The sequence below is a fragment of the Taudactylus pleione genome, unplaced genomic scaffold (assembly GCF_031769625.1).
Source record: "Taudactylus pleione unplaced genomic scaffold, aTauple2 ptg000277l, whole genome shotgun sequence".
In the NCBI taxonomy this organism is placed as follows: Eukaryota; Metazoa; Chordata; class Amphibia; order Anura; family Myobatrachidae; genus Taudactylus; species Taudactylus pleione.
Genome location: NW_028284679.1, coordinates 2,820,443 through 2,828,993, shown reverse-complemented (window position 1 = coordinate 2,828,993; position 8,551 = coordinate 2,820,443). Strand labels below are relative to the sequence as shown.

General features: G+C 36.1%; 1 protein-coding gene across 1 annotated transcript in view; it reads left to right on the top strand.

Annotated features, from left to right (window-relative positions):
* The first annotated feature begins 55 nt into the window (after positions 1–55).
* Positions 56–8,551, top strand: part of HADHB (hydroxyacyl-CoA dehydrogenase trifunctional multienzyme complex subunit beta) — a 67,617-nt gene continuing 59,121 nt past the window's right edge. The window contains exon 1 of the mRNA XM_088481720.1: positions 56–161. The gene's annotated coding sequence lies outside the window, so the exon portion shown is untranslated. The remainder of the gene's footprint in view (positions 162–8,551) is intronic.

The window sequence follows — 8,551 nt, the reverse complement described above, 5'->3', positions numbered from 1 at the left end:
GGCTGACAGGGAGGTTAACACCGGGCGTGAGGGCTGCGGGAGGTGACAGGCGCTCACAGGGCAGCCCGGGGAGGCCGCGGCAGGGGGCCTGAGCCGTGTGACGTCACAGGGACCTGACAGAGAGTCTGACAGACACTGACCCGGGACAGCGGAGAGCGCGGGTGAGACGCCCTGTAATACCTTATATATCACCCCATACTGCTATATATATCACCCCTATACTGCTATATATCACCCCTATACTGCTATATATCACCCCTATACTGCTATATATCACCCCTATACTGCTATATATCACCCCTATACTGCTATATATATCACCCCATACTGCTATATATATCACCCCTATACTGCTATATATCACCCCTATACTGCTATATATCACCCCATACTGCTATATATCACCCCATACTGCTATATATATCACCCCTATACTGCTATATATCACCCCTATACTGCTATATATCACCCCATACTGCTATATATCACCCCATACTACTATATATCACCCCATACTACTATATATCACCCCTATACTGCTATATATCACCCCATACTGCTATATATATCACCCCTATACTGCTATATATCACCCCTATACTGCTATATATCACCCCTATACTGCTATATATCACCCCATACTGCTATATATCACCCCATACTACTATATATCACCCCATACTACTATATATCACCCCTATACTGCTATATATCACCCCATACTGCTATATATATCACCCCTATACTGCTATATATCACCCCTATACTGCTATATATCACCCCTATACTGCTATATATCACCCCTATACTGCTATATATCACCCCTATACTGCTATATATCACCCCTATACTGCTATATATCACCCCTATACTGCTATATATCACCCCTATACTGCTATATATCACCCCTATACTGCTATATATCACCCCTATACTGCTATATATCACCCCTATACTGCTATATATCACCCCTATACTGCTATATATCACCCCTATACTGCTATATATCACCCCTATACTACTATATATCACCCTATACTGCTATATATCACCCCTATACTGCTATATATCACCCCTATACTGCTATATATCACCCCTATACTGCTATATATCACCCCTATACTGCTATATATCACCCCTATACTGCTATATATCACCCCTATACTGCTATATATCACCCCTATACTGCTATATATCACCCCTATACTGCTATATATCACCCCATACTGCTATATATCACCCCTATACTGCTATATATATCACCCCTATACTGCTATATATCACCCCATACTGCTATATATCACCCCTATACTGCTATATATATCACCCCTATACTGCTATATATCACCCTATACTGCTATATATCACCCCATACTACTATATATCACCCCTATACTGCTATATATCACCCCTATACTGCTATATATCACCCTATACTGCTATATATCACCCCATACTACTATATATCACCCCTATACTGCTATATATCACCCCTATACTGCTATATATCACCCCTATACTGCTATATATCACCCCTATACTGCTATATATCACCCCTATACTGCTATATATCACCCCTATACTGCTATATATCACCCCATACTACTATATATCACCCCTATACTGCTATATATCACCCCTATACTGCTATATATCACCCCTATACTGCTATATATCACCCCATACTACTATATATCACCCTATACTGCTATATATCACCCCTATACTACTATATATCACCCCATACTACTATATATCACCCCTATACTGCTATATATCACCCCTATACTGCTATATATCACCCCTATACTGCTATATATCACCCCTATACTACTATATATCACCCCTATACTGCTATATATATCACCCCATACTACTATATATCACCCCTATACTGCTATATATCACCCCTATACTGCTATATATCACCCCTATACTGCTATATATCACCCCTATACTGCTATATATATCACCCCTATACTGCTATATATCACCCCTATACTGCTATATATCACCCCTATACTGCTATATATCACCCCTATACTGCTATATATCACCCCTATACTGCTATATATCACCCCTATACTGCTATATATCACCCCTATACTGCTATATATCACCCCTATACTGCTATATATCACCCCTATACTGCTATATATCACCCCTATACTGCTATATATCACCCCTATACTGCTATATATCACCCCTATACTGCTATATATCACCCCTATACTGCTATATATATCACCCCTATACTGCTATATATCACCCCTATACTGCTATATATCACCCCTATACTGCTATATATCACCCCTATACTGCTATATATCACCCCTATACTGCTATATATCACCCCTATACTGCTATATATCACCCCTATACTGCTATATATCACCCCCATACTGCTATATATCACCCCCATACTGCTATATATCACCCCTATACTGCTATATATCACCCCTATACTGCTATATATCACCCCTATACTGCTATATATATCACCCCTATACTGCTATATATCACCCCTATACTGCTATATATATCACCCCTATACTGCTATATATATCACCCCTATACTGCTATATATATCACCCCTATACTGCTATATATATCACCCCTATACTGCTATATATATCACCCCTATACTGCTATATATATCACCCCTATACTGCTATATATCACCCCTATACTGCTATATATCACCCCTATACTGCTATATATCACCCCTATACTGCTATATATCACCCCTATACTGCTATATATATCACCCCTATACTGCTATATATCACCCCTATACTGCTATATATATCACCCCTATACTGCTATATATATCACCCCTATACTGCTATATATCACCCCTATACTGCTATATATCACCCCTATACTGCTATATATCACCCCTATACTGCTATATATCACCCCTATACTGCTATATATCACCCCTATACTGCTATATATCACCCCTATACTGCTATATATCACCCCTATACTGCTATATATCACCCCTATACTGCTATATATCACCCCATACTGCTATATATCACCCTATACTGCTATATATCACCCCTATACTGCTATATATCACCCCTATACTGCTATATATCACCCCTATACTGCTATATATCACCCCTATACTGCTATATATCACCCCTATACTGCTATATATCACCCCTATACTGCTATATATCACCCCTATACTGCTATATATCACCCCTATACTGCTATATATCACCCCTATACTGCTATATATCACCCCTATACTGCTATATATCACCCCTATACTGCTATATATCACCCCTATACTGCTATATATCACCCCTATACTGCTATATATCACCCCTATACTGCTATATATCACCCCTATACTGCTATATATCACCCCATACTGCTATATATCACCCCTATACTGCTATATATCACCCCTATACTGCTATATATCACCCCATACTGCTATATATATCACCCCATACTGCTATATATATCACCCCTATACTGCTATATATCACCCCTATACTGCTATATATATCACCCCTATACTGCTATATATATCACCCCTATACTGCTATATATATCACCCCTATACTGCTATATATATCACCCCTATACTGCTATATATATCACCCCTATACTGCTATATATATCACCCCTATACTGCTATATATATCACCCCTATACTGCTATATATATCACCCCTATACTGCTATATATCACCCCTATACTGCTATATATCACCCCTATACTGCTATATATCACCCCTATACTGCTATATATCACCCCTATACTGCTATATATCACCCCTATACTGCTATATATATCACCCCTATACTGCTATATATCACCCCTATACTGCTATATATCACCCCTATACTGCTATATATCACCCCATACTACTATATATCACCCCATACTACTATATATCACCCCATACTGCTATATATATCACCCCTATACTGCTATATATCACCCCTATACTGCTATATATCACCCCTATACTGCTATATATCACCCCTATACTGCTATATATCACCCCATACTGCTATATATCACCCCATACTACTATATATCACCCTGTACTACCATATATCACCCCATACTACTATATATCACCCTGTATTACCATATGTCACCCCTATACTGCTATATATCACCCTATATTACTATATATCACCCCATACTGCTATATATATTACCCTATATTACTATATATCACCCTGTACTACCATATATCACCCCATACTACTATATATCACCCTGTATTACCATATGTCACCCCTATACTGCTATATATCACCCTATATTACTATATATCACCCCATACTACTATATATCACCCCATACTACTATATATCACCCCATACTACTATATATCACCCCTATACTGCTATATATCACCCCTATACTGCTATATATCACCCCTATACTGCTATATATCACCCCTATACTGCTATATATCACCCCTATACTGCTATATATCACCCCATACTACTATATATCACCCTATACTGCTATATATCACCCCATACTACTATATATCACCCCATACTACTATATATCACCCCTATACTGCTATATATCACCCCTATACTGCTATATATCACCCCTATACTGCTATATATCACCCCTATACTGCTATATATCACCCCTATACTGCTATATATCACCCCTATACTGCTATATATCACCCCTATACTGCTATATATCACCCCTATACTGCTATATATCACCCCTATACTGCTATATATCACCCCATACTGCTATATATATCACCCCTATACTGCTATATATATCACCCCTATACTGCTATATATCACCCCTATACTGCTATATATCACCCCTATACTGCTATATATCACCCCTATACTGCTATATATCACCCCTATACTGCTATATATCACCCCTATACTGCTATATATCACCCCATACTACTATATATCACCCCATACTACTATATATCACCCCATACTACTATATATCACCCTATATTACTATATATCACCCCATACTGCTATATATATTACCCTATATTACTATATATCATCCTGTACTACCATATATCACCCCATACTACTATATATCACCCCATACTACTATATATCACCCCATACTACTATATATCACCCTGTATTACCATATGTCACCCCATACTGCTATATATCACCCTATATTACTATATATCACCCCTATACTGCTATATATCACCCCATACTGCTATATATCACCCCATACTACTATATATCACCCCATACTACTATATATCACCCTGTACTACTATATATCACCCCGTACTGCTATATATCACCCTATATTACTATATATCACCCTATATTACTATATATCACCCTGTACTACCATATATCACCCTATATTACTATATATCACCCTATATTACTATATATCACCCTATATTACTATATATCACCCTGTACTACCATATATCACCCTATATTACTATATATCACCCTATACTACTATATATCACCCTATACTACTATATATCACCCTATACTACTATATATCACCCTATACTACTATATATCACCCTATATTACTATATATCACCCTATATTACTATATATCACCCCATACTACTATATATCACCCCATACTACTATATATCACCCCATACTACTATATATCACCCCATACTACTATATATCACCCTATACTACTATATATCACCCTATACTACTATATATCACCCCATACTGCTATATATCACCCTATACTGCTATATATCACCCTATATTACTATATATCACCCTATATTACTATATATCACCCCATACTACTATATATCACCCCTATACTGCTATATATCACCCTGTACTACCATATATCACCCTATATTACTATATATCACCCCGTACTACCATATATCACCCCGTACTACTATATATCACCCTATACTACTATATATCACCCCATACTGCTATATATCACCCTATATTACTATATATCACCCTATATTACTATATATCACCCTATACTGCTATATATCACCCTATATTACTATATATCACCCCATACTACTATATATCACCCCGTACTACCATATATCACCCTGTACTACCATATATCACCCTGTACTACCATATATCACCCTGTACTACCATATATCACCCTGTACTACCATATATCACCCTGTACTACCATATATCACCCTGTACTACCATATATCACCCTGTACTACCATATATCACCCTATATTACTATATATCACCCTATATTACTATATATCACCCTATATTACTATATATCACCCTATACTACTATATATCACCCTATATTACTATATATCACCCTATACTGCTATATATCACCCTATATTACTATATATCACCCCGTACTACTATATATCACCCCTATACTGCTATATATCACCCTGTACTACCATATATCACCCTATATTACTATATATCACCCCGTACTACCATATATCACCCCATACTACTATATATCACCCCATACTACTATATATCACCCTATATTACTATATATCACCCTATATTACTATATATCACCCTGTACTACCATATATCACCCTATATTACTATATATCACCCTATATTACTATATATCACCCTATATTACTATATATCACCCTGTACTACCATATATCACCCTATATTACTATATATCACCCTATATTACTATATATCACCCTATATTACTATATATCACCCTGTACTACCATATATCACCCTATATTACTATATATCACCCTGTACTACCATATATCACCCTATATTACTATATATCACCCCGTACTACTATATATCACCCTATATTACTATATATCACCCTGTACTACCATATATCACCCTATATTACTATATATCACCCTATATTACTATATATCACCCTGTACTACCATATATCACCCTATATTACTATATATCACCCTGTACTACCATATATCACCCTATATTACTATATATCACCCCATACTACTATATATCAACCCTATACTGCTATATATCACCCCATACTACTATATATCACCCCATACTACTATATATCACACTATATTACTATATATCACCCTGTACTACCATATATCACCCTGTACTACCATATATCACCCTGTACTACCATATATCACCCTGTACTACCATATATCACCCTATATTACTATATATCACCCTATATTACTATATATCACCCTATATTACTATATATCACCCTATATTACTATATATCACCCTATACTGCTATATTTCACCCTATACTGCTATATTTCACCCTATACTGCTATATATCACCCTATATTACTATATATCACCCTGTACTACCATATATCACCCTATATTACTATATATCACCCTATATTACTATATATCGCTCTATATTACTATATATCGCCCTATATTACTATATATCGCCCTATACTGCTATATATCACCCGATACTGCTATATATCACACTATATTACTATATATCACCCCATACTGCTATATATCACCCCATACTGCTATATATCACCCCATACTGCTATATATCACCCCATACTGCTATATATCACCCCATACTGCTATATATCACCCCATACTGCTATATATCACCCCATACTGCTATATATCACCCCATACTGCTATATATCACCCCATACTGCTATATATATCACCCCATACTGCTATATATATCACCCCATACTGCTATATATATCACCCCATACTGCTATATATATCACCCTATATTACTATATATCACCCTATATTACTATATATCACCCTATATTACTATATATCACCCTATATTACTATATATCACCCTATATTACTATATATCACCCTATATTACTATATATCACCCTATATTACTATATATCACCCTATATTACTATATATCACCCTATACTGCTATATATCACCCTGTACTACTATATATCACCCTATATTACTATATATCACTCTATATTACTATATATCGCCCTATACTGCTATATATCACCCGATACTGCTATATATCACCCGATACTGCTATATATCACCCGATACTGCTATATATCACCCCATACTGCTATATATCACCCCATACTGCTATATATCACCCCATACTGCTATATATCACCCCATACTGCTATATATCACCCCATACTGCTATATATCACCCCATACTGCTATATATCACCCCATACTGCTATATATCACCCCATACTGCTATATATCACCCCATACTGCTATATATATCACCCCATACTGCTATATATATCACCCTATATTACTATATATCACCCTGTACTACCATATATCACCCTGTACTACCATATATCACCCTATACTGCCATATATCACCCTGTATTACCATATGTCACCCTGTACTGCTATATATCACCCTATATTACCATATGTCACCCTATACTGCTATATATAATTCTATACTGCTATATATCACTCTGTATTACTATATATCACCCCATACTGCTATATATCACCCTATATTACCATATAGCACCCTGTACTGCTATATATCACCCTATATTACCATATGTCACCCTGTATTACTATATATCACCCCATACTGCTATATATATCACCCTGTATTACCATAT